Source organism: Musca domestica, unplaced genomic scaffold (genome assembly GCF_030504385.1).
Source record: "Musca domestica strain aabys unplaced genomic scaffold, Musca_domestica.polishedcontigs.V.1.1 7, whole genome shotgun sequence".
NCBI classification, from domain to species: domain Eukaryota; kingdom Metazoa; phylum Arthropoda; class Insecta; order Diptera; family Muscidae; genus Musca; species Musca domestica.
In genome coordinates, this window is record NW_026712383.1 from 3674362 (window position 1) to 3699557 (window position 25196).

The following is a 25196-nucleotide window of genomic DNA, read 5'->3' on the forward strand; positions in this document are numbered from 1 at the left end:
AAAGGTACCTCTTGAATTTCGGTATTTTAAGGTTTCGGCAAACATTTTTAAACCACACAGATTCTATTTGATTTTGATTTTTATACCCTCAGCCATATGGCTACAGAGGGTATATATCTTTTGTTATATCCTCAGTCATATGGTTAGAGAGGGTATATATCTTTTGACACGTCAAAACGTGCCAATTCGAAACAACGTTTTAAGACATTAAGTCTCTTTGAATCAATTCCGTTTCAGAACATTTGGAGTTGATCTAGCGATGTTCGTCCGTCCGTCTGTCTGTCTGGCTGGTGCGCACTATAACTCTCGAAGGGAGTATCCGATTTGGTCCAAAGGTCGGATTTTTCAAAAAATATATTTTCTGCACAGGAAGAGAAAGGATAAACTCATTTTGCTCTAACATTGCAAATCGTAATATTTGCGTCAGCGCTAGGCGAGGTGCGGAAATGGACAATATCGGTCTACTCCATGAAGTACCTCCCCCACAAAGGGTAACAATTTTTGTAAGAGTCAGCTTATCTTAAAATTTCACACATCCCAATATTTATATTAACCTAAGGTCTGGTGTTAAGATGGAGTATATCGCTACTTCTTGCATCTCCCCCACAAAAGGTCGAAATTTTTAATAAACATTAAGCTCATAAAACGCGAAATGAACATCCGATTCCATTTAGACTTGGCACATCTGAATATTTCTATCAACACAGGATCTGTTACAAAGATGGTGGAGATCTGGTCATTCCTTCTGGTACCTCCACGACAAAGGATCAAAGTTTTGAATAACCAAAACGTTCATAAAATCGGAAATAAGCATAAGGTTCTCTTTACATTTCACTCAAACAAACACTTTTGCTAACACAAGATTTATGATACGATGCTATATATCTGCTAACCCCTTCTGGTACCTCCCCCAAAGGGTCACATTTTCAATACTTTTATCTGTCATTTACGAAACAACTCAGAGATTCTTTATAACTTGCTATATCTAAATATATGTCTCTCAACCAGAAACCTGAGATGAATATGGAATTCGAAACTTTTTGTTCGACTTTTAGTAAACTTTTGCCCAATCCAATACTTCAATTGGTATTAGATGTGAAGTCAAAAGTCACAAAAGTCCAAAATTTAAAAAAAGTGGAGGAATATAGCCTTGCACTTCGTATTATTTACATTAGTCTTAGGTCAGATGCATAATGGTCAATATTGGCCAATTAGTTTGATACTTCACCTCCCTTTTTTGAACGCACGATGGTACATATAGATCTTTCTATCTTGCCGAACCGTATTCACGCTGCAGGTCGCAATTTGGTCCTTTCCCCACGCAATTTTGTATGAAGTTAAGGGTAGGATCCTACTATGATATGGACCGAAAAAATTTTCCTGATTTTGCAGTTGCTCTTCAAATCGACCAATCGGTGTGGAATTTTGCATGGGGTTCGAGTTTCTGTTAAAAAATACCAACATTTGTATTGAAAAAAAAAAAAATTTTCCTGATTTTGCAGTTGCTCTTCAAATCGACCAATCGGTGTGGAATTTTGCATGGGGTTCGAGTTTCTGTTAAAAAATACCAACATTTGTATTGATGTTTTTGAATGTTTTTAACCCCGACGAAGTTACAAATATTCGTAAAGGTCACTTCTGGTCATTAATGCAAATACCCAAGATATAGGATGTATAGCATATAGAATATGCACAATCAATATACAGGTTGAGACAAAAAAACTGCAACAAAGTCAAAAGTAATAATTTTTACTTTTTTTTTTTAAATTTTATTAAATGAAAGCAAAAATGTCGGAAATAGCATCAAATTTTAGAATAAGTTCAGATTTGTTCGAATTGGTCACCTTTGGCACTAATTATGGCCTTAAAACGGCCAATGAAACCGTCACACGCTGCTCGAATGTTGCTCTGCGGTATTTTGGTCCATTCCCGGCGAAGCGCTTGCTTCAGGTGATAGACACTTTCGTATCTTTTAGTGCCAACCTTGCTTTCCAAAATATTCCAGAGATAATAGTCCAACGGGTTGGTATCTGAAGATTTTGGTGGCCATTTTGCGCTCGAAATGAAGCGTGGAATCTCATTTTGTAACCACTCTTAACTGGCACGTGCTGAGTGCGAAGGTGCTGAGTCCTGTTGGAATATTCAAGGTATGAGGCCAAAATATTTGCGTGCACAAGGTCTTAATACATTCTCCAGCATTTTTTCGAGATAATATTCGGGATTTTTTCTGATGCCACGGTCGATTAATACGAGCGGAGAGCGACCATCGGCTGTTATGGCGGCCCACACTATCACCATGGCCGGCGCTAGAGTTCTGGTGGCCAACCGAAGGTGCACATATTCACCTGACCTCTTTGGCAAGTACACACGATAATTTTGTTTGTTTACAAACTGCTGAACAACGAATGTTTTCTTATCGGAGAAAACCAAATTCGGCAGTTCACCACTTTCGGCCAAGCGAAGCAACTCTTTAACTCTTTGAGTCTAATTTCTTTCTCTTGCGGTGTAAATTCTTGCACTTTTTGGAATTTCTATGGCTCTACCCCGAGCTCATTTTTCAATATTTGCCGAATGGAATATTGCGATATGTTCAGCTCACGAGCCATTTTTCGGCCACTGTGACGCGGGTTTCGATCAAGTCGCTTCTTTACTTTTTGAACCATTTCTGCTGATGTTGCTGTTTTTTTCCGTCCTTTTCTTGACGTCGGGCTACGCTACCAGTATCACAGTAACGAGCAATGTTACGAGACACAAATGATTTATTCACATTTAAATACTGTAGTGCTCTAACGATAGGCACTTGTGGTTTTCCAGCCAAATATAAAGAAATCACACTATCACGCTTGAATTCCATCACGAATAAGGAAAACTCTCACTAAAATGCTTCCGTATGCTTGTAAACAATATAATGAGCTGTCACTGGAATAATTTTAACAGCTGTCTGACGAGTAGCTTATAAATAACAGCAGTCTGAAGTTGGTTACAGTTATTTCATCTCACCCTGTATATAAAAGAAATTTGATGGTTGTTATCACGTTTTTAAATCAAGAACGCCTTAACTGATTTTCAATATTCTGACCATTTCTGAAAGGTAAAATTTAACAAATAGAAAAGCAATACTCTTCGCCGTTTTAAAGGACTTTGAAAAATTTCCATCGAAAAATACGTCGAAAAATATGGAGACAATACGAAGATATGGTCCTGTGTAATTGTTTGCTATAGGCTGCAGTAGTGATACCGGACCTCAAATCCGAAGTTCGAAACCATTCGGGTGATAATGACGCTAATATCATGAAAATACCGAATATCGGGGGCACCGTTATATGGTGGCTAGTCAATATCGTGGACCGATATAGCCCATCTTGACCTACCTGACCTTAATTCGTTTTGGCTCTAGCGAAATTGCAACAGGCAGACTGACTGACAGGGCTAAATCATAAATTTTACGCTGATCAAGAATATATATACTTTGTGGGGTCTAAAATTATTATTTCGATGGGTTACATACTATGTATTATAGAGGTATAAATAACAAAAAAATATGCCAATAAAAATGTTTATATATTTTTTGTTACATTTTGTGATACTTTTTAACCTTTTAATATTAAAATCCATTAATATCTGCGTATATAATCTTATGGGCTAAGATTTAACTATTAACAGGTTTTAATACTTATAAGATACTATAAAAATGTGTATCATATACAATTCATTCCACTATTAAGATAAGCTTAAATTATGCCATTAAATATCTTCGTTTTTTTTAATATTGCATCGTTTCCATTAATCGACATGCATTTATAACTACTCCAGCGATTTAGATTATCGGCACTCTTCGCTCCCTGATGAAGTATAAAGTTGCGCTTTTCACATAATATCGTCTCCCACTCCCTGTGATAGTAATTACATTCTTTGTTGTTAATAACAAACATAACTGAGGATGACATCCTTTAATGGACTTTTCTAATATCGAAAAGTATGAAATAGAAAAAAAGACGAATGAAAAAGAAATATGAAATAATGTATAACAAGAAAAAGTCAATCATACTCCACTCAACATGTATGAAGAGGAGTAGTACAGTACATGTTAATGCATGTCGTACGTATGGCTGTATGATTGTTACTTCAACTTGCACTTCAAATTCTGTAGCTGCATAGCTAACATGATGGAATAACTCTTTTTTTTTTGCTCTCGCTCCTCATGGATTGACATGGAAGCAAACAAGAAAATGCATACCACTGGAGAATGTCGGTGCTCTGTAAATAACCATCAAACTTGATCAATTCCATTGACAAGATAACCATTTGAGTTTCCAAACCCCATTGACACTTGGTACACACGATTCACAAGCAATGGATGATGGATACATGCAACTCATTTCACACCCACATTTTATCTGCATTGTGTTATTAAAGTAGGAATTGGAGCAATAGGTTATGTTGAACATAGCTAAATTCTACACTAGAATAACTACCGCATCACCGATTATGGGCCGGAAATCCCGTAGGTATCTAAAATTCCGGGTTCATTTCGATAAACCCTAAACAATTTATGATTTAAAATCTAATCGAAGCTAATGTAGCTATTCGCCGTTATATTTGTAAAACATGTTTAGGTTCGGAGCATTGACTTCTGACACCATGCAGCTAAGTGAACAAAACAATTTTAGTTGATTGTCACAGATGTCATATTATTCTTGTTTGTCACATTCAAGTAACGGACTTTTATATATTTTTCCTCAGTTTCCATGGAATTGGAAACTCAGCGACAATGGTGACACGATGTACTTAATAAACCCATTGTTTGGTAATGATATTTTTATACCCTCCACCTTGGAAATGAGAGGGTATATTAATTTTGTCATTTCGTTTGTAACGTCCCTAAATATTCGTTGTAGACGCCATTTATATTCATAACCACCATAAAATTCTAAGTCGATTTAACGATGCCCGTCTGAATGTCTGTCGATCTGTCTGTTGTATTGTGTCTAGGATGGTTTGTATTAAAAATAAGATATATCGGTCCACGTTTTGGTATATTCTCCATATAACGGTACCTCCCAATATTCGGTGATTTTTGATGATTGTTGCCACATTTTTTCACGGATGTGTCTGAAAAATTGTATTTGTATTTCAAAATGAGTCCAAGTTCGTGTGGCGAAACATTGTATGTATAGGTCTACGCTTTGGTATAGCCCCCATATAACGGTAGCTCCCGATATTCGGCATTCTGATTATTTTTGCCACATTTTTTCACGGATTTGTCTAAAAATTAGCATTTGGAGTTCGTAATGGGGTCTAGCTCCTGTGGCGATTCATTGTATGCATAGGATCACGTTTTTAAATAGCACCCTATAGCGGTACCTCCCGCTATTCGGTATTCTGATGATTTTTGCCACATTTTTCCGAAAACGTGCCACTTCGGTTGGCCACCAGAACTCAAGCGCCGGTCATGGTGATGGTGTGGACCGGCATAACAGCCAATGGTCGCTCTCCGCTCATATAAATCGACCTCGGCATCAGAATAAATGCCGAATATTATCACAAAATTATTCTGGAGGGTATATTAAAGCCTTGGGCACGATAACATTTTGGCCGCAGTCCTTGGACATTCCAACAGGACTCAACACTATCGCATTCAGCACGCGCCACCCAAAAATTGTTACAGAATGAGGTTCCTCGCTTCATTTCCAGTGCAAAATGGCCATCAAAATCTCAGGATACCAACCCGTTGGACTAGTGTTTCTGGAATATATTTTTTTGGAATGTAAGGCTGGCACTAAAAAATATCAAAGTGTCGACCACCTCAAGCAAGCACTTCGCCGGGAATGGGCCAAAATACCGCAGAGCAACATTTGAGCAGCATGTGACGGTTTCATTGGCCATTGGAAGGCCATAATTCGTGCCAAAGGTGAACAATTCGAACAAATCTAGACTTTTTCTAAAATTCGATGCTATTTTCGAAAAATTTTTTGCTTTCATTCAATAAAAACAGTTTTTTATCTCACCCTGTATTTGAGAAAATTTTTCGATATTTTGTTGACATTTTGTCACAATGTCACGAAATCCTGACATGTATGGTCTATGGTCTGGATCTGTGCACTAATATAAATCGACCGATATTCATATATGTGGTGGTCTGCTTTGGAAATTAAAGCTGCGCAAATTCACATAAACATCGACAACATATTATTCTGCAAAAATAAACATTGTTGGAATTTATGAACATTTCCCCGTTTACTACGGCATCCACGGGGACCTCTATTAGCTTTGCATTCTTTGTGATCAATTTACAAAAAGGACAATGCATAGGATACACCACAAATGCATGCAAGAACTGAAGCCGTACATTTTGTGGATTGGACTCGGATTGTTTCTCAGAGAAAGCTAACATATCCAACTCAGTAAAGCTCTTTAAGAGATGCTTACTATTAGCGAATTTTAAATAGTACCTCAGTACCATACTATCGTGTGTGATTGTTTGTAGAAAATTTAGCTAAAATAAAATCAATTAGCGATATATCTATCAGAAGATTTGTAGCAAGGATCTCACAAGATAACATGTAAATGAATAAGGATGAATGTGTTCCATGATCATAAGTTTCGGAAGGGGCATAGGAATCAAAGTAAACACGGGAGCAATAAATTAACTGCCTCTCGATTTTCATATCAAAGGGCCACAAACTAAAAAAATGAGTAGGAGAAAACAGCTAATTCTGTACTTCAACTTCACATAGTTCTTCTTACAATAATATCCTTAATATGTCTATTCCTTATAGGATCGCGCCTAAATCGTGAGTTACGCATACATTATCGGGTATGCAATTTCCGAAAACCCCCTCGATAAAATTACAACTCCAAACAAATGTATATTGCCTACAAACCCGTTTAACTTTTCATTCAATGACATATTTACACTTGCAACAAATAGAAAAGTATCCGCAGAAGATCTTTAAAATTGTGTGTGAATTTGACCGCGTCAGACGATTGAGGTTTCAACAGTTTACGCACGAATTGTTTTTCATTAGTTTCATGTTCGACATGAGTGTAAATTGCCGATACTACAGTAGGCCAGCCGACCAAACAACCAACGTTCATATTACCGATGTCTCTCCCAGCCATCACTGACATCACGGACATGGAGATGGGGCATGACATTCACAAGAGTCGCAAGTCAGGTTGTGATGTCGCCAAAGACCACAAAGAAAGAAGTAGGCGAGATGAAAAATGTCGTTTGCTACCAACCTAGTCTGACTGTCCGTCCGTCCGTTCGTCCGACTGCGCCAGTGGTAAATATGAAGCAAACAAATTGGTAGGTAGATTGACTGACAAAGTGTTTGCCACTCATATGTGAGTGGTAGAGCGTAGGTTGTTTGCATGGGTGTGTGTGTGTCCTGCAGTGCTATTTAAATGCTCTTGCTCTTCGTCCTCTTACTTTCATTTTTTGTGCAGCATATAAAGGGAAAATTGCCTTTTTCTGAATAGCACAACTCAAGCTTCGTACACACCTACTCCGTGGTCGTTGGTTTGCAATTGTGCGGTAAATTTTGAAATCTAAAATGTCAATTGTAAAAATAAATAAATCTTTGATGTTGTGGAAACAAATTTAAGAGAAGTGTGTTTTACAGAGATGTTTTCTATTCACTGAGAGCTTTTGGTATGAAAATTAAGTACTGTTATATGGGGCCATTTTCAAACTCACAACTAACACATATCGCCGGTTCTAGGAAGAGTTTTGTCCTAATACAAAAATCATGCTTATGTGGGAGTTATACCAAACCAGTAAAGTTCTCGAAATCAGAGTATTAAGAGGAGAGATTCTAGAGAAATTCAGACAGGCAGGCAAATAGGAATCATTAAATCAATTTAAAAAACCCAACCAAATTTTAATACCCTCCACCGTAGTATGGAGGGTATATTAACTTTGTCATTCCGTTTGTAACTCCTCGAAATACTCATGTCAGACCCAACAAAGTATATATGTTCTTGGTCAGCGTAAAATTCTAAGTCGATTTAGCGAAGTCCGTCTGTCTGTCTGTTATAATCACGCTATCTTTCGAACGAATTGAGATATACGGCTAAAATTTTGCACGAATGTTTATTTTGCCAATAGGCAGGCTAAGTTCGTAATTGGGCCATGTAGGTCTAAATTTTTATATAGCCCCCATATAACGGTACCTCCCGAAATTCGGTATTTTGATGATTTTAGCGACATTGTTCAATGTAATTGTTTCAAATTTGGTATTTGAAGTTCGAAATGGATACTACAGCCTAATACAGAAAATTGTCTGTGCAGGTCCACGTCTTCGTATAGCCCCCATATAACTGTACTTTCCTATATTCGATATTTTGATGATTTTATCAACATTATTCAACGGAATTGTTTCAAATTTGATATTTGAAGTTCGTAATGGATACTACAGCCTATGACAGAAAATTGAAAATTGCAGGTCCAGGTCTTCGTATAGGCCCCATATATAAGTACCTCCCTATATTCGGTATTTTGACGATTTTAGGTACAATACTCACCAAAATTGTTTGAGATGTCGTGTTTGAAGTTCGTAATGTATGCTACAGCCTGTCACAGAAAATTGTCTATGCCGGTCCAGGTCTTCGTATAGCTCCGATACAACGATACCTCCCAATATTCGGTATATTGATGAAGAGTTCGTAATGGGAACTACGGTCTGTGACAGAAACTTGTCTATGCAGGTCCACGTCTTCGTATAGGCCCCATATATCAGTACCTCCCTATATTCGGTATTTTCACGATTTTAGGTACAATACTCACCGAAATTGTTTGAGATGTCGTATTTGAAGTTTGTAATGGAAATGCAGGTCCACGTCTTTGTATAGCTCTGATATAACGGTATTTTGATGATTTTAGCTATATTAACCGTTCATTTCAAGTTTCGAATTTGAATATGGTAATGGCTTATGACAAAGAAAGTCTATGTAGGTTCACGTCGTATAGACTCCAATATAGCGGCTATATTCCGTATTTTTAAGACGTTAACAGAATTTTTAACGGACTTTATTTTTTGAAAATTTCCAAATTCGTTCCAAATGGTGGAGGGTATTAAAAGTTCGGCCCGGCCGAACTTACAGCTTTTTTACTTGTTTTCTGTCAATTCTTCTAAAATTATAGCCGAATCCCCACAGTTTCCATTAATCTGGCGATATTACTATGGCATGGTGGGCGTTTATTGAACTTTTTTTTGGAATTTCTTTACGGCTTTTCATTAAATATGTTTCTTAAACCCACCTTTGCATTGTCTATACATTTCTCGATTATGTTAATTTTTGAAGTGTTTAACTTATAATTTTCGCAAGTAATATGCAAAGTGACATTCCCTGTTTTCCGTGAGAGAGGGTGTAACAAATCAACATTAAATATAATTAAACATTGAACAGTGTATTCCCCAGATACACTGCTCTGGTATATCGATTACAACATTTACTTTTTTTGTATTCTCTTTTGTCTGGCTTTTAGATATTCTAGTAAAATTTGCAGTTGCTGGAATACTCGATAGTGGTTGTGTAGAGCCGCTGTCTACATTTCCATGATTTTTAACATTTCATTTGCTTTCATTTTATTCTGTAATTGTTGTTAAACAACGTGGGTTGAGAAACTTGTTAATGAATAATAGACAGAAAAAAAAACTTTCACATAGGATTAAAATTATCGCTTGATTTCAAATGAGACAGTTTTAAAAGTCTCATCATCACTGAATGGTCTCACGAAAAGTACTGAATGGTACTATATTTGGTATTGGGCGAAGGGATCGTGATAAAATTCTGAAATTTGGTATATATTTATACATTTACCTATTATTTTTTCGAAAAAAGGAAAACTTGTATAATATATAAAAACCTGGAAATCTGAAGGTTTTTAGTACGAATGATATGAAGTTTTGATTGAAAAATTTTGTACAAAAAATTTTGTCCTAAAGTACAAACGCCCAAACTTTAATACACGCCAGCATGGCGGGAATTAAATATGTCTTATAATATCGACTCATATGGAACCGAATATTTTAAGAAAGTGTGGTTTAACGGCAGCACCGTTAAAAAGGAGATGGCTAAATCAGATGCGCTGAGTTATATCAAGAATTCGTGCGAAAGGGAATTATTTACTGCTACACCATCCTGATGTTGATTGTGCCAAAATGTAGCGAAGTTTTCTCGTCGGATGAGGTAAGCTCAGCTGTAGCCAGGGTCACCATAAGCAAGAACTAAACACTCTGAAATAAGAAAAGTACATTTTTCCTTTCTTGTAGATTTAAATCAGAAATGTAATTATTTTAATACTAAATTAAAATCTACTAGTATTTAAATGCGAAAATAGGAATAACATACAGGGTGAGATAAAAAACTGCAACAAAGTTAAACGCCAAAATTTTTACATTTTTTTTAATTTTATTGAATGAAAGCAGAAAATGTCGGAAATAGCATCACATTTTAGAATAAGTTTGCATTTGTTCGAATTGGCCACCTTTGGCACGAATTATTGTCTTCAAACGGCCAATGAAACCGTCACACGCTGCCCAAATGTAGCTCTGCGGTATTTTGGCCCATTTCCGGCGAAGCGTTTGTTTGAGGTGATAGACACTTTGGTATTTTTTAGTGCCAACTTTGCTTTCCAAAATATTCCAGACAAAATAGTCCAACGGATTAGTATCCGGAGATTTTGGTGACCATTGTGCACTGGAAATCAAGAGAGTGGAGCCTTATTTTGTAACCATTCTTGGGTGGCGCGTGCTGAGAGCGATGGTGCTGAGTCCTGTTGGAATGTCCAAGGTCTGAGGCCAACATTTTTACTTGCCTAAGACTTTGATACATTCTCCAGGATATTTTCGCGATAATATTCGGCATTTATTTTGATGCCACGGTCGATTAATACGAGCGGGGAGCGACCATCGGCTGCTTTGGCGGCGCACACTATCACCATGGTCGGCGCTTGAGTTCTGGTGGCCAACCAAGGGTGCACATTTTCAGCTGACCTCTTTGGCAAGTAAACACGATCATTTTGTTTGTTTACAAACTGCTGGACAACGAATGTTATTTCATCGAAGAAAACCAAATTCGGCAGTTCACAATTTCGGTCAAGCGAAGCAACTATTTAGCCTTTTCTGTTGCGGTGTAAGTTCTTGTACTTTTTTCAATATTTGCCGATTGGAATATTGCGATATGTTCAGCTCACGAGCCATTTTTCGGCCAATGCGACGCGGGTTTCGATCAAGTCGCTTCTTGACTTTTCGAACCAATTCTGCTGATGTTGCTGTTTTCTTCCGCCCAGTTCCTTGACGTCGGGTAACGAGTGATGGTACCAGACACAAATGATTTATTCACATTTAAATGCTGGAGTGCTCTAACGATAGCCACTTGTGGTTTTCCTGGCAAATCTAAAGAAATCACACTATCACGCTTGAATTCCATCACGAATAATTTTTTTCTGGAAAATTCTAACCAAAATGCTTTGGTCCACTTGTAAACAATATAATGAGCTGTCACTGGAATAATTTTAACAGTTGTCGGACGAGTGGCTTAGAAATGACAGCAGTTTTTTTTATCTCGTCCTATATATCGGGATAAAGCGTTACAGTTTTCAATATTTAGATCTCTCATAACTTGCGAAACAAGTAAACAGTTCTTTTTTAACTTGGTATATCTAAATACCAGGAATCTAATGCGAATATGAATTTTATCGGCCCATTATTTTGATAATAATAATTATTTTAATTAAATAGAAAATAATGTTAAGTTTTCTTAAAATTTTGCATATAAAAATATTTTTACCGGTATAAATTAAAGTGGAATGTATCGGTCCAATATATCTGGTACCTCAAGAATATTAAAGTGATGGAATTTATCAATATAGTTCAAATTATGTAAGTCAAAATATATTTGAAAAATGATCATTAGTTGAGGGTATAAATCTTCCGGCAAAGCGGACTGATATTATATACCATTATATATTTGCATATGGTCTCATATAATGGTATCTCTTGATTTTCGGTATTTTGATGATTTTACTCACAATATACAATATAATTAATTATTTATTCCAAAGTATTCATTTGGGTAGTTTAACTTTTAATCTTTATATAAAGACATGTCTTGTTTTTGGGTATTTTTAATGTTTCGGCCCTAATTTGACCTTTCTGTTTCTCAGAGGACGGTTTAACTTCGTCCAAAAAAAAAAAAAAAAAATAATAATAATAATAGTAAAAAAATAAATAAATAAATAATAAAAAATAGATAAATAATAAAAAAATAAATAAATCAATAAAAATATTCAATATTGTAGCGGAACTTCCACATTTTTGGAATTTTGAGGATAACCGATTTCGCTATAAACAAAGAAAAAATAAATAAAAGTTGCTAAATTGACATTTGTTTTTATACCCTCCACCATACAATGGAGAGCTTATTAACTATGTCATTCCGTTTGTATTCTTCATTAGCGTAAAAGTATTTTTGCCTTTTGTAATGAAGCTATCTTTTGGACAAATTGAGATAGAAGGACAAAATTTTGCACAAGTGTTTATTTTGCCAGTAGGCAGGTTAAGTTCGTAAAGGGTCATGTCGGTTCACGTTGTCGTATAACCCCACACCAAGCAACATTTCGATATATTTCTTTTAAATTTCGTATTTAAAGTTTGTAATGGGTGCTACAGCATATGACAAACAATTTCGTACGCAAGTCCACGTCGTCGTATAATCCCCATAAACGGTATTTCCCAATATTCGGCATTTTTATGATATTAGTGACATTATTAGAGGGAATTGTTTCGAATTTTTATTTGAAGATCTTAATGGATACTTCAACTTATTACAGAAAATTGTCTATGTATGAAGGTCCACGTCTTCATATAGTTCATTTATTCGTATTGGAAGTTCTTAATAGTACTACAGCCATTGACAAAAAATTACATGTAACGGTTTTCATTTAAGCGGTAATTTTCGGAATTTGTTGAAAAATTCCTTCAAAATGGTAGAGGGTATCCAAAGTACGGTTCGGCAGAACTTAGGTATTTTTTTTTTTACTTTTTTGGTTGCAATGTGGTATGTAGAGATTTATAAAGTCTTCTTGGAGGCACAACAATAGAATTCTAATTCACTTTGAGCAGAATCCAAATATCCGTAAAGCAAATATAGTTCTGAAAAGGATGTTAATTATTTCGAACTACTTAGATCTGAGCAGAAGATTACAGGATCATATGACGAACACAATCGATACGAACGCATTATGAAAATACCGGTCAAAAAGACTTAAGAAAATATAGGCTGGAAACTTCCTCAATATTTACTCACCGGACTTTGTTTGCCGATGCAGAAGTTCCTTAATTTTTTATTTTTGAACAAACATTAAACATTATTAATTTGTAGAATAAATTAAAGTGGAATTTATCTTAAACGTGTCTTAAACGTTCATGTCCTTGTTTCCTACTTCTGGCAGTTCATTGTCTTTGCAGAGAAACCAAAGGTTACATTAGTAGTAGACTCAGTTATAGTTGTAGTAGTAGTAGCGGCAAAAGTATGTTCGCCCCTTTCCAACACTGCTGCTAAGTACACGCCCTGGAAACATCACTCTTGTTATAATGCCATTGACATTTGCATGTTATGAAATTGCCAAATGTCTAAAAACAAAGTCACTTTACAAGAAAATGACATATTTTGTCCCCCTTCATATTCATCCAACTTATTTTTCTGTCATTGTATTGTCGTGGGAAAAAGGCAAGAAAAAAAAACAACGTCAACGACTACGACGACCACCTTAAGTAGCTGTAAAAGCTACGAAACAATGGCCTGCCGCCTTCTTTAGACATGTATCAAGTTTCCCCCCTTTTTTTCATAAATGCTCTTACAATTCTAAAGATGTCGGTGGATGTTTTTTTGTTTTTGCTTCTGTTTGTCTTCTGGTTGGTATTGTATTGGTATGGGTCCGCGTATGGACTTGTAATTCCTAAAGTTGCTAGTCTTTTTCTTGTTACTTCGAAATGAACACACAGAAATACGTCGCACGTTTGTATGTGTGAGTTGCCATTTTGTTCGCGGATGTGCGAATGTGTGGGTGCAAGGGTGACCTCTCACAAGTTCTTGAATTTACTACTGCCAGACATTTGTAAAAGAAATAAAATCGTTTAGAAAAGATGCATTCAAATTAGAAAAAAAAAAAAACAAAAAATACATCCAACCAAACTGCAGACAAGGCGTTAGTGGTAGAAATGTCAAGATGATGTCGTAAAAACAGCAACGACCGCCTGAAACAAAAAAGGATTTATAGGTATCTATTTAGTAATTAAACAACGAAATAAATCATAATTTCTGAAAAATGTATGCAACATTTTTGGATGATAGATTCGAAAATAATGGATTTATTAACAAGACCTTTCGGGATTTACTAGACCATTAGAAAATATACCATAAATAATAACAAGTTCTGGGAACTCTGTGTTTCCCACCCTGAGCACTGGATTGTAAAACCCCAGAAGGAATTTGGGTTATAACGCCAATTAAGTGGTTTCGAGGATTTAGCGGCATTTTCGTTTCTTGTTTTAACTCTAATTTTGCATTTTGGATTCTCAGAAGATAGAAAACCTCTTCACAAAAACATTTTTTTTCTTCTGATTTTAGGTATTTTTTGGATCATGGCCAGATTTCTTAATTGATTCGGGGGTACATTTGTTAAGGGCTAAAAGTGCCATCTTTGACGGCACTCCACAAAAAAAAAAAAATCCAACGGTGTCAAATAGCAACTTCGAGGTGGCAAATCGACATCAGTTCTGCATCTTTTCTTAGAAAAATGGACCAATAATGTCTCTGGAATGAAGTCCGGACCAAATAGTGCCTCGTTTTGGGTGCATCGGTTTTCTGTGCCCCAAATGCTAGAATTTAGCTTGTTTACATACAGAGTTGGCGGAGCTTCTCCTCTTACAAAATCCGTACGCAATTTTCGCCTTAATACCCTTACCACTATGTTGTGTAGGGTAAAATTATCTACATTGGCCCTCATTTTTGTAAAGCTTTCATATTACTGCACGTTTTTTGATGAAATTGTTTTTATATTTGGTATGTGGAGTTCGTAATGAGTACCACTACCTACGATAGAAAATTATTTATGAAGGTCCACATTTTTGTATATCTTACAATATTCGGTATTTTGCCGATTTTAGCCACATATTTCAATGGAGTTATTTCAAAAATGGTATTTTTGGCTTTCCGCCAGATATTTGACTACACGTTAACCGTACACCAATATTTTATGTTTTAATAATTTTTGCGGAATTTTTTCAGCAGAATTTTATGAAAATTTGCACTTTCCTTCCAAACGGTTGGGGGTATTAAAATTTGGTCCGGCCGAATTTTCTTCAAATTTTCTTACAATTTCAGTCGGGTTGTGGAAATTTCCAGGTGGGTTTCTTAGCATCTGGATTGAAGATCAAAACCGCGAAAGAATTCCGGGTTTAAAAATTAAAAGAGAGGTTTTATCCAGGAATAATTGGTTATATAATTGGTCGGTCCAAGATTAGGTATTGCTTCTTTTTAAGGGAAAACACCGCTTTCATGTTTTTTTACGTTTTAATCATATTTTCCATTCAATTTCGACAAACTTTAATATTTTGACTAGCTACTAGAAAAAAATTATCAATTTAGATTTACTTTTTGGGACAGTCCTTATATAAAGATACATCCTGTCCCATCTCAGGTCTTGGACATATTTTTATAACATTTCTTCTTTTGCTTAAAATGGAATTTTAATTTAATTTTAAATTGTACTCGGAAAAGGGAAGATGGAAAATTGATCTGTGGTGACTTATAGTAAAATTTGATGAAGAATATTATATTATAATATTTTTGTCGTTGACATCATATTTTGTATAATTATGTTTTGTAGGAGAATTTCGCATAAACTCATATGAAGTACGACTTCATCTCTAAAGTCTGCGTTGAATAAATGTGAATTCTTGTAGTTTAGGTATAGGTCCTTCTACTATAAGTCCACAATTGGAGATAATCGTTCAAAATTTAGATACAGCTCTCATATATACCTTCGCCCGATTTGCCTTTTATTGTACATCAAACGTATGGGATTTTGGAAATAAGTATGCCAAATCTGATCAAAATCGGCATAGTTATAGCTATAATTCCCATATATATTGTTCATCCAATTTGATATTTTTGTCCTTCGCAGCCGTAATATGAAATCTGTAACAACAATATTAGGGGAAATATATTAAATACAGCATAGAAATACCTTTCCCAAATTTTATCGAAATCGGTTCAGATTTGGATATAGCACCCATATATATCTTCGTCCGATTTGCTTTTATTGTGCACCAAACGTGTAATATTAGCTTAAATGGGATACATGTACCTCTTCTATATATGTAAAATGGTGAAGGGTATCATAATGTCAGCCCATTACGACTTTGGCCTTTCTTTACTGGCTTTTAACATACCACTGTTTTATTTATATGTTTGTATATATTTCAGTATCACACCTCCCTCTTCCTCCTCTTCCACCCTCCCGACTTCTACAGTACACGCCAAGTCATTTACACTCTTAGAGGAATCTATTGTTCTATTTTCAGCTATTCGCTAGCAAGTTTCGCTCACGAGTGAAAATGAACAAATCTCTTCTTTTAACCATACGTTTAGAACAAGACCACAAAGACTCTTTTCATGACTCGCTTCTAAAAGTTGACTAAAATAGTCCACATATTGTTATCTGTAATATTTCGAATATACTATATACTTCAAATGCTGGGATCCTTGAATCGTAATCCGAAAATTTCAAGAAAGGAGGAAGAAGAGGGAGCTTTCCTCTCCATTTGAGTTACTTTGCAATGTAAACGCCGACACACGACCCTCTACCATGCAATGGAGGGTATATAAAAATAGTCATTCCGTTTGCAAAACCCCGAAATATTCGTCGGAGACAGCAAAGAGTATATAATTATTCGTGATAAGAATACTATATAAGGCGATTCAGCGATGTCCGTCTGCCTGTCTGTATATTGAAATCACGATAGAGCCGACATTATTTAATCAAGACATTTGAGATTTGACAAAAAGGTTAATATTATATGCAAATTGCAGCCTGATTGGCATTTAAAATGGGCTGTATAAGTTCACGTTTAGGTATAGACCCATATAACGGTACCTCCCGATTTTCGATATTTTGAAGCTTTATACCGCAATTTGCAACCAAATCAGTTGAAACTTGACATTTGGGTTTCTTAAAAAGACTGCTCTCTCCTTGCGAAATTTGTACGATTGAGGTCCACTAATTGGTATAGCGCCCATATAACAGGAAAAGTTTGGCCCGGCGGAACTTAAACCCTTTTTTTCTTGTTATTTCTACTTTCTTAATCTGTAATCATTGAAAAATTGAATGTTGTTACACAATGTTAACAAACAAAATTATTAACAGAATTTTTAACGAATTTAATTTTTTGGAAATTTTCCAAATTCGTTTCAAATGGTGGAGGATATTAAAAGTTCGGCCTGGTCGAATTTAATGTTTTTTTACAGTTTTTTTTTTAGTTGGTATGAAGCTTAACAGTATTTCATTACCTCTTAATACTTGTTTCTAAATTTGAAAACTTTGCATTCGTCCCAAAAGAAATTGATTCCGCATCCCGCACTCTATATAAATTCAGTTGAGCGTTGTTTCGGAAATTTGTACTTAATTTGGATATCAAAACTGACTAAAACCTAACCACAGCGTTCATCATAATACTTTCATTTAAGTTTACACCACAATGTTAAGAATTTCAAATGAATTCTTATACATGTGCGGATAAGAATAAGTACAAACAGCCCAACACAATTGCAATCTATACCTCTGCCACACCCTGCCTCGCCCATCAACCTACTATCCAAGTTTATTCATGTTGGTTAAATCTGCCTAAAATATCAGAATGTAGTTGCCGGCTGCACATTTCTATGCAAATAAAGACAGCGAATGTGAAAGGCATGTCTGCAAATAAGAAAAGTGCTACAAATGTAAACACAGAAGATGGCGGAGGAGAGGCGAAAGAGGAATCTAGCTAGGGGCAATGGTACTTATCGTACGGTTAATATACTCTAAGCATATGAATAAATACTGCACAGCGACTGGTGAATAAAATTCTTATTATAACAGCTTAAATATTTTTAAGATTTTCGCCATCGCAGAGTGCTAGACAAATGAAAATATTTATAGAAAATCTTTAGACAGTATAATCTTTACAATGCATGTGGGACTATGTATGTATTTGTATAGATATGAGTAAAAATCCGCTAACATGATGTTATAATGAGTGTTAAAATGTTGAAAATTTAAAGGTTTAGCCACATTGTCTCGTACCATCGCTCGTTGCCGTGATACTGGTAGCGTAGCCCGATGTCAATCACCTCAAGCAAGCGCTTCGCCGGGAATGGGCCAAAATACCGCAGAGCAACATTCGGGCAGCGTGTGATGGTTTCATTGTCCGTTTGAAGGCCAAAATTCGTGCCAAATGTGACCAATTCAAACAAATCTAAACTTATTCTAAAATTTTATGCTATTTCCGACATTTTTTGCTTTTCATTCAATAAAATCTAAAAAAATGTAAAAAGTATGGTGTTTTATATGGCAGTTTTTTATCTTACCCTGTATATAGAAAACTCCGATTGTATATTCCAAATAATTAAGGGTTATCAAACTCCATTTCATTTTACAACATCTCTCAAAGTGGAATATTAACTGCTCGCCATTTTGGATATCCTGTTGAGCTACCTTCATACAAATAGCCACATACTGTTCCCTCCAGTGGTGTTAAATATTTTCAACATTAATTTGAATATAAATTTTTGAACAACGTTTTTTGATTAAAACGCTGTAGTGATTTACAATGATTAATAGTTTATAATACTAACACACTCAAACACACACTTACATAAATGCTACACACACATTTTTAATGTCATATCCCTTGCTAAGACGGGGCAGGTATTAAATAAATCTGCATTGGATAAATTGTACATTTATCCTTGGACACATAATCTTGAATAATAAAATACGTTTGCCGAAGATACAGACAGGGGTTTCTCAGATTCACGGAATCAATGGCGTATAACTGGGGTTAGTAAGAAGTCCAGAAAAAGTTTGAGATCGAATCGTGTTATTTGGATAAATTGCCATTGGAATTAGTTTATGATTTAAAGTACGAAATAAATAAAACGAAATGTTCGAGCAATTTCAAATAAAATATGATGGCTGGAAGAAAAATAGCATTTTATTTGAAAATGAAATTCAGTAAGGAGAGAACAACAGTTGGACAACGAGGCTGCCTAAATAATTTTGGGCTATAGCCAGACGGGATTTTCTTATCGAAATAATATGGATACTCGCCACTCACTTATGTTATTACTTACTATGATAAAAAAGTATAGCATGTAAAGATCGGCATGCATCGGGTTGACCATATTGATGTATATTCTACCAAGTGCCATTCCCACTAACACAAATGAGGCATGAAAAGAGACAATATATTGCAACATAAATATTTTCTAAAAATAGCTGCAGCTACTGAACTACTGGGCCCCGATATTTACATTCAGGCACCTTTAATCCGACAGCGAAGTACATACAGATGGCTTCAATAAGATGCGGATTTCATAGGCGTGTCTTGGATAAAGCAAGCACATCAATTTTTATGGGCCTACCTCACATATGCCACACATTTCATATATGGATTCTAGTCTTTGAAAAATTTGTATCAAACCGGTACTCAAAACTAATTAAAGGTATAATAAGATTATTGGTCTTATGTAAGCCAACCAACCAAAGAGTGATGTAAGATAGCAAAAGCATGATTTGGAATATTTCCAGGGACTTCTTCAATATTTTGTATATTTTCTCCAGTAATAGAGAATCTTAGCAATCGCAACTATGTGTATCACTTATAGTCGATAACAAGTGATACTTGACAGAATCTATCATTGATTGGAAAACAATTACCACCAACAGATACTATTGAACTTGCAGTTTCTGAAGTTAATTATATTTGCGGATGTTGCTATCCGATACTTTTTCGCAATGGTATATGAATCCATATTTTAATCCTGTATTGAAAATAAATTAATACTACAAACAGTAGAACTTTTTCAAACCGAAACCAGTAAATTGAAACTCCAGGAGCCTTCGTTGTTTATTTTGTTCTCATTTACTTTACCTTGCATATTATGGACTTCCTTTGAGCTGGTCATCATCAATGTGTAATTATATTTTTGGATCAAATTTTTCTTGAATCCAATTTTATTTAGTACTAGCTGAACCCGGTGCGCTTCGCTACCCCTTTTGATTTTATGTGCATTCAAAATTTTATTTACGAATATATGTTGGATAAAGAAAAACAAATTTAAAAATTAAAAAAAAATATTGCACTATTTTAATGCCTTAATAAACAAAATCATTACAAAAGCAGTAATATGACATGAATACACGAAGGGTTTGTCCCTTGGATTTATTTTTTTCATAGCAAATACCAAGCATGCAGGAAACTGCAATTTTTTTAAGTAAAGTGACATTTCTATTGCAATTAGTGAATTCGAGATAGCAACATACTTCGCCGTAATAAGCATATTTCAAATAAATTGTTGTGTTGTTTTTTAGTGTTAGCCTAAGGCGTTGTGGGTCAATGGTTCTTATTAAAATCATATCCCAATCTGATCCGATTTGAATATAATTTTAAAAAAATTACTTTTACACCAAACTCCGCCACACCTTTCATATTTCATTGAAATTGGTGCGTCAAATATGTGAAATCGGCCGAGAATATATATATGGGAGCTATATCCAAATCTTAATTTATTTCCAATTAATTTATCACATTTTTTATTATAACCAAATTCCGCCACACATTCTGAATTTCATTGGAATCGGTCATATATATCGTGTTTGGTGAATAATATGTATGAAATCGGCCGAAATGTATATGTTAGCTATATCCAAACCTCAACTGATTTCAATATAATTTGGTAATTATTGCTGGTGCCAGATTTTGTCCCTCTCGCTTTGGGTGCATCAAATATGTGAAATCGGCTGAGTATATATATGGGAGCTATGATCACATCTGAGCGTATTTGAATATAATTTGTCAAATTTATTTTTGTACCAAATTTAGCCACTCATGCCGAATTTCGTTGGAATCGGAAATACGTATCGTGTTTTGTGCATCAAATATGTGAAATCGGCGGAAAATATATATGGGAGCTATATCCAAATCTGCACCGATTTTAATATAATTTGACAAATGTATATTTATTTTAATTTCCGCTACACATTCCAAATTTCATTGAAATTAGAGATACATAGCGTGTTTGGTGCATCAAATACATGAAATCGGTCGAAAATATATATGGGAGCTATATCCAAATCTGAACCGATTTCAATTTAATTTGACAAATTCATTTTGGCTCCCAATTCCGTTACTTATTTTAAATTTCATTACAATTGGAAAAACATGTCGTGTTTGGTCCACCAAATACATGAAATCGGCCGAAAATCTATATGGGAGCTATATCCAAATCTGAACTGATTTCAATATAATTTGGGAAATCAATTTTTTAGATATAATCTATCACACGTTTCAAATTTCATTGAAATTGGGGATACATAGCGTGTTTGGTGCATCAAATGCTTGAAATCGGCCGAAAATATATATGGGAGCTATATCCAAATCTGAACCGATTTCAATATAATTTGACAAATTTATTTTCGGATTAAATCCCGTCACACATTCCAAATTTCATTGGAATCGAACATTCATATTGTGTTTGAGGCATCAAATGAACGAAATCGGTCGAAAATATATATGGGAGCTATATCCAAATCTGAACCGATTTCAATATAATTTGGCAAACTTATTTTTGTTCCAAATTCAGTTACGTATTCCAAATTTGGAGACTGTATCTTCAATCAATCAATAGATATGTGCATATAAAATCTAAATTTTTGGGAGGTACCTCCGATTCTGATGCTATGTAAATGTATATAGCCTATGTTACTTTCAGGCGATGTTGCAGTATATATGGAAATTTTCAGGAAAATCTATTCAGCGGTTTTCGAGTCCATAAATTACAAACAAACAAACATACAAACATTTTCCTCTTTTATAGATATAGATCATACGATTTTAATTAACCCGAAAGGACATAGAAAGCCTAAATCCTCTGAAATGAAATGGAAAGTTGTCGCTCATTATTATCCATTTGCAGAGTTCACCTCGATATAAGTCCTTGGAATCCATGAATTATATTTGCGAAATTTATAAATGATTGTTTAAGTCTGCAGTATTTCCCTATTGACTTAACGTCTTATTACTCTCTATTACAGAGAGCAAAGTTTTTCAAAACGAAACTGACAGCTTTGCAATATTTGCTGATCGCTACCAATATCATGACTTAATACCGGCGAAAAGAATGACCACTATCAAGAAATTTGTAAATTTAATAATATTCAGTCGTTTTAATACACCATAAACTATAATTTCCGAATCTCACCTCCTTATCTAAACACTTCACAGTCATTCTAGACCAGAAATGTAAAATTCCAGTTCTTTTCCCACAATACATACCAAGTTAGTACCAGAGAGAGAGAGAGAGAGAGAGAGAGAGAGAGAGAGAGAGAGAGATCTTTCTTTTGAACATCTCTGCTATAAACTACTAAGGAGATGTATTATCAAAAATCTACACACTTACAGTGATCATAATACTAAATTTTATGGTGATAATTAATTCCTACAGTCCATATTTGTACTTTTCGTTCACAATATAGTACGGAATTCATAAGTTTTGTTGTATATCTAAACTTTATATCCAATGTAGTACCATTTATTAATATTATAATATAATAACTAATAAACACATTTCAAATTTTCAGTTTCATCCGTACATCCACTAATAAACAAACATTGTTTTTATAAAAACAATAATGGGATTAAGCCTAACTATTTTGCAACAACAAAATAATACGGTATCCCCAACGATCTTGTGCAAACTTTGCAAATCCCAATACTTTTGTCAGTGCTAGGTCAAGTGCGAAAATGGATCACTCCTTCTGGTACCTTTCCCACAAATGGTCAAAATTTGAAATAATTATAAACATTTATAAAATGAGAAATAAGAGTCCGATTTCTTAAAATTTCACACATTCCAATATTTTTATTAAGTGTGAAGGTGGGACATATCGGTCCACTCCTTCTGGTACCTCCCCCACAACAGGTCAATATTTTGTATAGTCATGAAGTTCGTAAAACGCGAAATCCGATTCCTTTCAATATCGCACATCTCAATATTTCTATCAAAACAAGACAATATGAAGATGGATGGAATATGTAGGACCACTCCTTCTGGTACCTCTCCCACAACGGGTAAACATTGTGAATAATTATATTTTTCTCACTAAATGCAAAATAAGCATCTGATTTATTCTAAACTTCGGACATACCTGCACAATATTTCTACTAACATAAGATCTGTTGTGAAAATAGTAGATATCGCCTAACTCCTTCTGGAGGTCCTCTAGAAGGATCAAAATTTGTAATAACAGAAGGCTAATAAAATGCGCAATATGCATCTGGTTCTTTCTAAATTTCACACATTCCAATATTTCTACTATCACAAGATTCGGTATGAATATTATATTTATCGGTCCACCCCTTCTTGTGCCACCACCACAAAGGGTCACATTTTTCAAAATTTATATCGCTTATAACATACGAAACAAGTCGGCGATTCTATTGGTATATCTACATATTTTTCACAATCAAAGATCTGATGTGGACATGGAAGTTATCGACACACTCCTTTACATACTTCCCCACAAATCTAAAAAATTATGCTACAATTGTTCCCAAAAAATTTTTATAGATTACTGATTTTTTTCAAATGTTCATATATGTTTTATTAACATTATATGTTCTATTATATCTGGTACCTGACACATATTTCAAATTTTTCCAGAAATGATCATATATATCATATAAAGCGAAGGAAATAGTCGATATAGTCCAAATCGGGCACGTTGTAATATATCAGATTTATTTTAAATGAGAAGTGGATAATATTGGCCCACTCCTTCAGTATCTCCTCCATAAAGGGTCAACATTTTGGATAAACTGATAGAGATAAATTGCTTAATTCGTTTTTATTTTTTCATCTATTGAACATTAATGACGCAGTGCCATGTGGCTTAATAGGGACAAAAACAATTACAACCATTATATTACAAACAAGTAAAAAACAGCTGAGTTCGGCCGGGCCGAACTTTTAATAACCTCCACCATTTTGAAGGATCTTGAAAAACTTCAAAAAAAAATCCGTCGAAAAATTCCACTTAACTGAAAACCATTATATTGGGGCTATACGAAGACGTGGACATCCAAAGTAATTTTTTTTTCATAGGCTGAAGTACCGATTCCGAAATTCAAATTCGAAATTTAAAACAATTTCGTTGAATAATATCACTAACTTTATTAAATTTGAAACAATTCCAGTGAATAATGTTGCTAATACCAAATCAAAATACCGAATAAAGGGATGTACCGTCATAGGTTGTAGTACTCATTGCGAGCTTCAAACTTTAAATACGAAATTTGAAACAATTCCGGTCAAAAATGTCCTTAAAATCAACAAAATACCGAATATTAGGGGGGTACCGTTAAATGGGGGCTATACGATATCCTTGTGTAGATTTTCAGAGAATTCCATTGAAAAATTGGGCTAAAATCGTGAAAATACCGAATGGCGGGAGGTGTCATTACGTAGGGGATATACGATATCGAGGACCTATATAGACACTTCTCTTCCAGGGGATAGAGTAATCAGAAGGAATTCCTTGTGTAGAATTTCAGACAATTCCATAGAATCATAGAATTCCTAAAATCACTTTCTGAGTCGATTTATGCATGTCAGTCCGTCCGTCTATCCATGTATTCTTGTGAACAAAATACAGGTCGCATTTATTATTGGATTGAGATGGAATTTTCCAAACAATATTTGTTTTACCCTATGACGAACTCTATTGAAATTGGTGATAGTCGGATCAGATTTAGATGTAGCTCCCATATATCTTAAATCGATTTCGGGTTAATTGTGCACCAAATGGCCAATATAAGTTCTAATGACCAGAATTTTGGTACGTCCCACCGAATTCAGTCTAA

General features: G+C 34.9%; 1 protein-coding gene across 2 annotated transcripts in view; it reads left to right on the plus strand.

The window, feature by feature from the left end:
- The window catches only part of LOC101893182 (voltage-dependent calcium channel subunit alpha-2/delta-3), a 151376-nt gene that overhangs the window by 103449 nt on the left and 22731 nt on the right, over nt 1–25196 (plus strand). The gene's annotated exons all lie outside the window — the stretch shown is intronic.